The following is a 6,626-nucleotide window of genomic DNA, read 5'->3' as shown; positions in this document are numbered from 1 at the left end:
CTGCTGTCCATAACTTCTTGTTGCTGCATTGCCTCTGCAATTTGCACTGTCGCTGCCTTTTGTTTCATCATACTATTGTGTGCCCATACTCTTGGCACTTCATTCTCCACAAAAAAATAACACAGGCTGCTGCCTTTTTCTTATGCACCCTTGCTTCACACAATCTTAGTCTTCATTTTCTTTACACAATGCACTACTGTGCAATTCCTTTGTCTTTCTGCTGCCACACACATTCTTATACATCCAGTGTGCATTAAAAATCTGTTGTCCTTGTTTTTCTTTAGCCATTTCTGTGCATGTTGCATTGCATACAAAAAAAATTACATTTTTCACTGCTGTGTGAAAAATTTCATTGCATTCTTAGCCACTGGGCATTTACGCTCTGCTGCGTTTTGCCTTCTTCTCATTTTCTTCTCACTGCTTTGCATTTTCATTCCCAATACAGAACATTTCCATCTGCTGTGTATTATACTCACTCTGCTGTGAGTATATTCTCTCACTTTGCATAAAAGGAAAACTATGTTCCATTGCTATGCATTTCAATGCATGTGCACCACAAAAAAATTTCAAACTGCTATTCATTCTAATCCATGTGCTCCAAAAAAAAAATTCCAAACTGCTGTTTTATGTTCTGTCTTCCCACTGCTGTGAGGGTTTCCATGCTTTGCATTTTTCTCTTATCCCGCTGCTGCTCTTTACATTTCAGCGCTGCCATCTTTTCTTCTTTATGCATTTCTGTGCATATTGCATAAACACAAAGCAAAAACATTGCTGATTTCATCGCTGCTGCATATTACCTTTTAGAGGGATTAACAATGATTTCATTTGCAACTGCCGCGCTGCAATACATCCTCCATCAACAAATGACTGTTAATACAGTTCAGTAAACAAAAAAAATTACAAGCTCCCCTTTAATGTATGCTTGTCTTCTTTTGGCAGACTCTTCTCAAAACAAATTTAGATCAGTTGGGGAGTTCAAGGGGTTTTCAGATTGCCTTTCCTTCCTTCTCCATACTTGTGTAACTTTCTTCTTTTGCATGGGTCTAGCTTGTGTAAGAGCCCATGTCAAGTTACAGTCACGTGCCATATGCCCAATGTTATGACACTTGAAGCATTCAACTTTATTCATGAATAAGAATTCATGATTTCTTCTTGTGAAATTATTTCTTGGAGATTGTTGGGAACCACAACATCTATTTCCATGAAATGCTCTACAGTCTTTTGCCATATGACCAAAGTTTGAGCAAGCATAACAATAACCATAAAATGAACTTTGGTACCTGGGAGATGGAGGTTTCCTTGATGTACTTCTGAAGCCTTGCTGCCTTGAGATCCTTTGATGATCACCATTGCCTCTTACCTTTTTGCCATCAACTACATTTCTTCTTGGAGCTGGTTTTCTACTTGGAGTAGGATTTCTTTTATTGCTGCCTTCATTTTTCTCCTTGCCTTTGCTGGAACTAGGAGCATCACCATCTCTTTCTGGCTTCATCACATCTCCTTTGCTTAAAGCATCCTCATCCTTGTTTGAGGGTTCAGCTACATACCCAAGTCCCGATTTATCAAATGGAGATCTGTGATAGCTGAGCATGTCATCCAAAGCTTGAGAGCTCTTCATGATCTTGTTCATCCCTTCAACCTTCTTCCTGAGGAGGACAATCTCTTCTTCCAACTTTTCACATACATTATTTTTCTTTGCTAGTTGTCCCTCAGTTTCTTCCTTGCTACGAGTAGCTTCAGCTGCTACTATTTTGAAGGAGATAATATCTGACTTCATTTTGGAGATTTCTGCTTGACTGCTCTCCATTTTCTTTTCAGCTCCTTGTGCCTGCTTCCTGGCTTCTTGTAGTTCAGACTTAAGGGAGGAGACCTCTACCTTGTACTGTCCAATCTCTTCTGCAAGTTTGTTCACTATCTTGTGCCTTTGTTCAAGTTGACTTGTCAAGGCATCTTCCTGCTTCTTTGCTTCATTCAGCTGATTTGTCATGGATATGACTTCTTCATGATGTTTCTTCTTGCATTGGTCAAGCTCCTTCTTAAGCTTGGCAAGCTCTTCATCCCTTTCTATTACTTGAAGCTTGATAAGGTCAAGCTTTTCATTCTCAGCTTCTATGATGGGTTCTTCTTGACTCATTGTCATGGTCAGTGCTCCCTTTGCATGAAGGTCATGCAGTCTGTCCCATATATCCTTTGCTGATGTATATTTTCCTAGATTCCTCTTCACAGAATCAGGGAGTCCATCCAAGATTAGCTTTGCTGCTTGTGCATCATACTCCATGGATTCTTTATCCATCTTGCTGTCATCAATCACTGACTCCCAGACTTCAATCCCCTCAGACATTAGGAAAGCCCTCATCATTATTTCCCATACATCAAAGTTTCCATCAAACTTTGGGGTTTCAAATAGAATGTATTCTAATGGATTGCCTTCTAGTTTAGTAGAGGAGGGAGGCACATTTTTAGCAGGCTTGGAGGCTTTCTTCTTTGACCTTGCCATTCTTATCTAGGCTTTAAATACTTGACTGTGTTTTTTTTAAATCACTGACTGTTCCTTTAACAGTAACAGAAAGGAAAGCTTTGAAAAATACCTTAACCCTTTTGGCTGAGCCTTCACACTGCTGGAGAAGTTTGACTGCTGCAACCACACCTTCCTTCAGCTTCTTTGACACTTCAAAGAGCCTGAACCAGCTCTGTCACCATCAAAGAGCCTGGACTAGCTCTGATACCACTGTTGGATATTTTTGAATGGGGAAATACCAAAACCAAACAAACAAACACCACAGAGCCAATGCTCTGTTTCCACTGTTCCAGGATCTTTGCACAGGGAACCTCTTAAAAGCAAATATACTCATAACAGAGTATTACACAGCCATAAAAAAACATTTCTATTGATTAAAATATAAAGCCTGAAACAACATTCATCCTCTTTGCTGAGAGGGATTTACCAAAACTTACTTTCACCTATCAAAACAAAATTATGTCTCCACCTGAGAATTCACTATGTTGGGTTTACTGCAGTAAAACCCTTTTTACATTCACTGCTGTGAAAAATTTTTTACACATACTTCTGTAAAATAAATTTACATTTACATCTGAGTGAAATCCCTTTTTTTACATTCCTGGGTTTTCACATTACAAAAAAAACTTATGCGTTCTTTTCTTTTGCATTTCAATGCAAATCCACTTCATTAAAAAATCTATGCACTGCTGTGCAATATCTTCTGCTGCGAGCTTTACCATTACTCAACAAAAACACACACACAATACTTTTACGCTCCCCTGCTCTTTTTGTTCATGCACTGCTGTGCAAATCTTCTCATTCCTCTTTTGCTCCCCTCCGAGTTCTCTGGTTCCTCCTATATGCGATTACTACAACTTCAAGCATTTTTTTTACTCGTTCCATGTGTTAAAAAAAATAATACAACCACACACACATTTCATGTTTCATTCGATATATTTTTTTTTATAATGGTCAACACTTCTTTAAAAGATATGACACATATGTTGTATGTGCCCATACCGCCGTGCATATGAGAAAACATTAAAATTAAAACCACGTCAATCATTTAACAACCCCCTGCACATGCCATTTAATTTTCAGCATGGCATTTAATTAATTTAGTCGGCGGTCAACCAGAAATTTCAATTCACTCCACGCAAACCTTTTAATTGACGCAAGCCGTATACAGCTTCGGAGATCGATGGCTGAGGACGCGCGAGGAGATCGGACGGCAGAGATTGATATCGGAAGGCAGTTTGCAGCAGGACTTTAACGCCCGAGAAAATGACGTTGGCTGATGTCAGGTGTGTGACACGCGTCTGCACCAAATCCCATCGGAGCCAAGTATACGGAAACTGCTTTTCGCTGGAAGGCGGTCCGAGAAAGTTAAACGGGTTTCCGGTTTCTCTTTGGCGGTTTTGGGTGAGTTACGCACGGAGTTGAAATTAGATTTCAACATTGAGATATACGACAGATCCAGAACCCGGAGAGACCTGAAGTTTACCAAAAACCGCTCTGGAATTTCCTTCAACCGTATGTTTTGGGCCAACACTAAACTAACAAGTGTTGGACACTTCAATTCTGTTGGCAAATCACTAATTTCGCTGCCGAGAACGGAGATTCTTTTGCGAGCCCTGGTCTCTTCTTCGCTTGGAAATTGTTGTAGATGTTGACTTGCTTCAAATAACCAGTTTTCCTCTCCTTGGCATACATATATTGCCATATCCCGTAGTACATCATGAACTTTTATATACTGCTTCTGCCAACCAACATACTCAATCAAGCACCTATCTACCAGTGCTTCTATGTATTCCAGCCCAACATCCATGAAGTAAGTGGTCCCTTTTTGAGGAACCAGTCGTTCTGCGGTCCACATCTCCACCAGCGTGTCTCCACATCAATTTTTGCATCTTCAGGAAAGGCAGCACAATACAGAAAACATATCTTCATGTTATTATTGGGCAAATCATTGTAGCTCCATCTCAGCCGCTGATAGAGCTCAGCATCGATGGTCCTGTGAGTGGAGGGGAAGGATGGATCTACATTTTTCATCAAAACTAGAGCGCGACTCCACTCATCAGCAGTCTTTTTCCGAGCCATAGCTGCAGCAACTGTATTTATTGCTAATGGCAACCCTTTACACTCCAAAGCAACCTGCGTAGCAATAAGCTCTAGATCATTGTCTGGAGCAGCCCCACTTCTAAATGCTCTTCTCCGGAACAGCTCCCACCCTTCCTCTATGGAAAGGGGTCGTAACATCATGCAGTACTCTTTTTCTGCCATTATTTCAACTACATCTCTGTAGCGACCGAACACTAAGACTTTGCTGCCTTTATGACGCCCAAATTTGACCCCAACTTTATCCAAATCAATTGGACTCCAAATATCGTCCAAGACCAGAAGAAACCTCTTATTTTTAAGAGATGCATACAATTTCATCATTTTCGTGTCACTACTAGAACTTGGCTCAAATTTTAAATTCAGAGACTCGGCAATGGTATCCTGGAGACTTTGAATCTGATAGTTTTGAGAAATGGTATACCAAATGACGAGATCGAAGCTAGTACTTACCTTCTTGGCGCAGTTATTGTAGATGAGTTGGAGTAATGCCGTTTTCCCAACTCCCGCCATCCCCCAAACACCGATCACCGGATGAGGATCGTTAAGCCATGAGAGCAGTTGCTGCTGAGCAGCTTGAATGCCACACCCCACGAAGCCGGAATCTGGTAGAGGTTGAAGAAGCACCTCTGCTTCAGGCTGTGAGGACACCACAATCTGTGCAGTATGGGCAGCTCTTGAGAGAGCGGAATCAAGCTGTCGGAAGAGCTCACTAAATCCGGTCTTCCATTCTCTGATATCTGCGGGGATGTTGGGGCTGAAAAAGAGGCAGCAACCGCGACACCGTTCTGGCTGTCCTTTGGCGCGTTCGATGAGGGCTTGGACTTCTTCAAGGGAATTGTTGATCCTTCCCAAACAACCTTCCACTAACTCCGACAGCTTCTTTTGTTGATCTTCGAATTGGGTTTGAATATCCTGTAACGACTGCTCCATACGGTCGAGTTCATTGTTGAGAAGTTGAAGGTTCTTCCCCAACTCCCTCACATCCTTCAATTGTTGGTAGAGGAGACCGATAATGGCGTTGGTGACGTTTGTGGCCGCTCCGGCCGCTTCTCCAATTGCAAACTGCGTGGCCATTTTAGCAAAATGCAGAGAGAAAATGGAAGTTATATGAAGATTGAAACCAAAACAGGGGACGATAGAGGGCCTGTAACGAGGAGAGGTGCAGTGGGTTAGATGAGTGCGATACACAATACGATAATTGATTGACTATATGTAGACGCAAAAACATGAGCGTATATCAACCCTGTTTGCCTTTGAAGTATTTCTGAATAGTCTGGGCAATATTTAACTACAGATCAAATTCCCTACGTAACAATCCCCATCTTCTAACAGGTCAAATTCTCCACCTAACCATCCCCATCCAACAATTAAACCAGGCCATATGTTATTCCCACTTTTGAAATTTCTCATATAACAATATCCCACCTAACACCCCATTTAACAATAAATTTCCTACGTAATATTAGACTACATATCTGCCATTCCCAACCATTCCCACTTTCGAAAAAAAAAATCTATCCACACTTAACAATCAAACCAAAATTAACTATATACCATCCCCACCTTTAAAAAAAAAATCCATATATATTTTTTTACAAAACACACCTTTTTAAAGTAATTATTCATTGAACCCATACTCATAGTGATATAATTTTTGTATTCCCATGCCCTTTCATCGCCAAGTTATTTGTATGGTTAAAAAGTTGGAACATTAGTAAAATAACATTCCACTCAACTTTAACAACGAAAATTAAAGTTATTAAATTATACGAGAACCTAATGATGAACCTAATTCATAATCAATTCATAAAGTAGCACACACGTTATATATAATATCCACAATCATGGCAATTCAATGAGGCATATTCACACACGTCCACATTAATTCGTATGGGAACCACTTGTTATTGTTTACGCAATATAAAAAGACAATATTAAATTATTAAAGTGGTTACACATGATTTTCACTTCTTATTGAATTTACTCTTAATTTAAGTTTTAATAA

The 6,626-nt window shown here is 40.2% G+C and overlaps 1 pseudogene; it reads right to left on the bottom strand.

Moving 5' to 3' along the window:
• Positions 1-3,800: 3,800 nt before the first annotated feature.
• Positions 3,801-5,785, bottom strand: LOC149243484 (putative disease resistance protein At5g63020; annotated as a pseudogene).
• Between the last annotated feature and the right edge of the window lie 841 nt (positions 5,786-6,626).

Source organism: Pinus tabuliformis, chromosome 8 (assembly GCF_031772625.1).
Source record: "Pinus tabuliformis cultivar Carrire ecotype Pingquan chromosome 8, CPIR1, whole genome shotgun sequence".
NCBI lineage: Eukaryota > Viridiplantae > Streptophyta > Pinopsida > Pinales > Pinaceae > Pinus > Pinus tabuliformis.
This window is presented reverse-complemented; position numbering and strand designations above follow the sequence as displayed.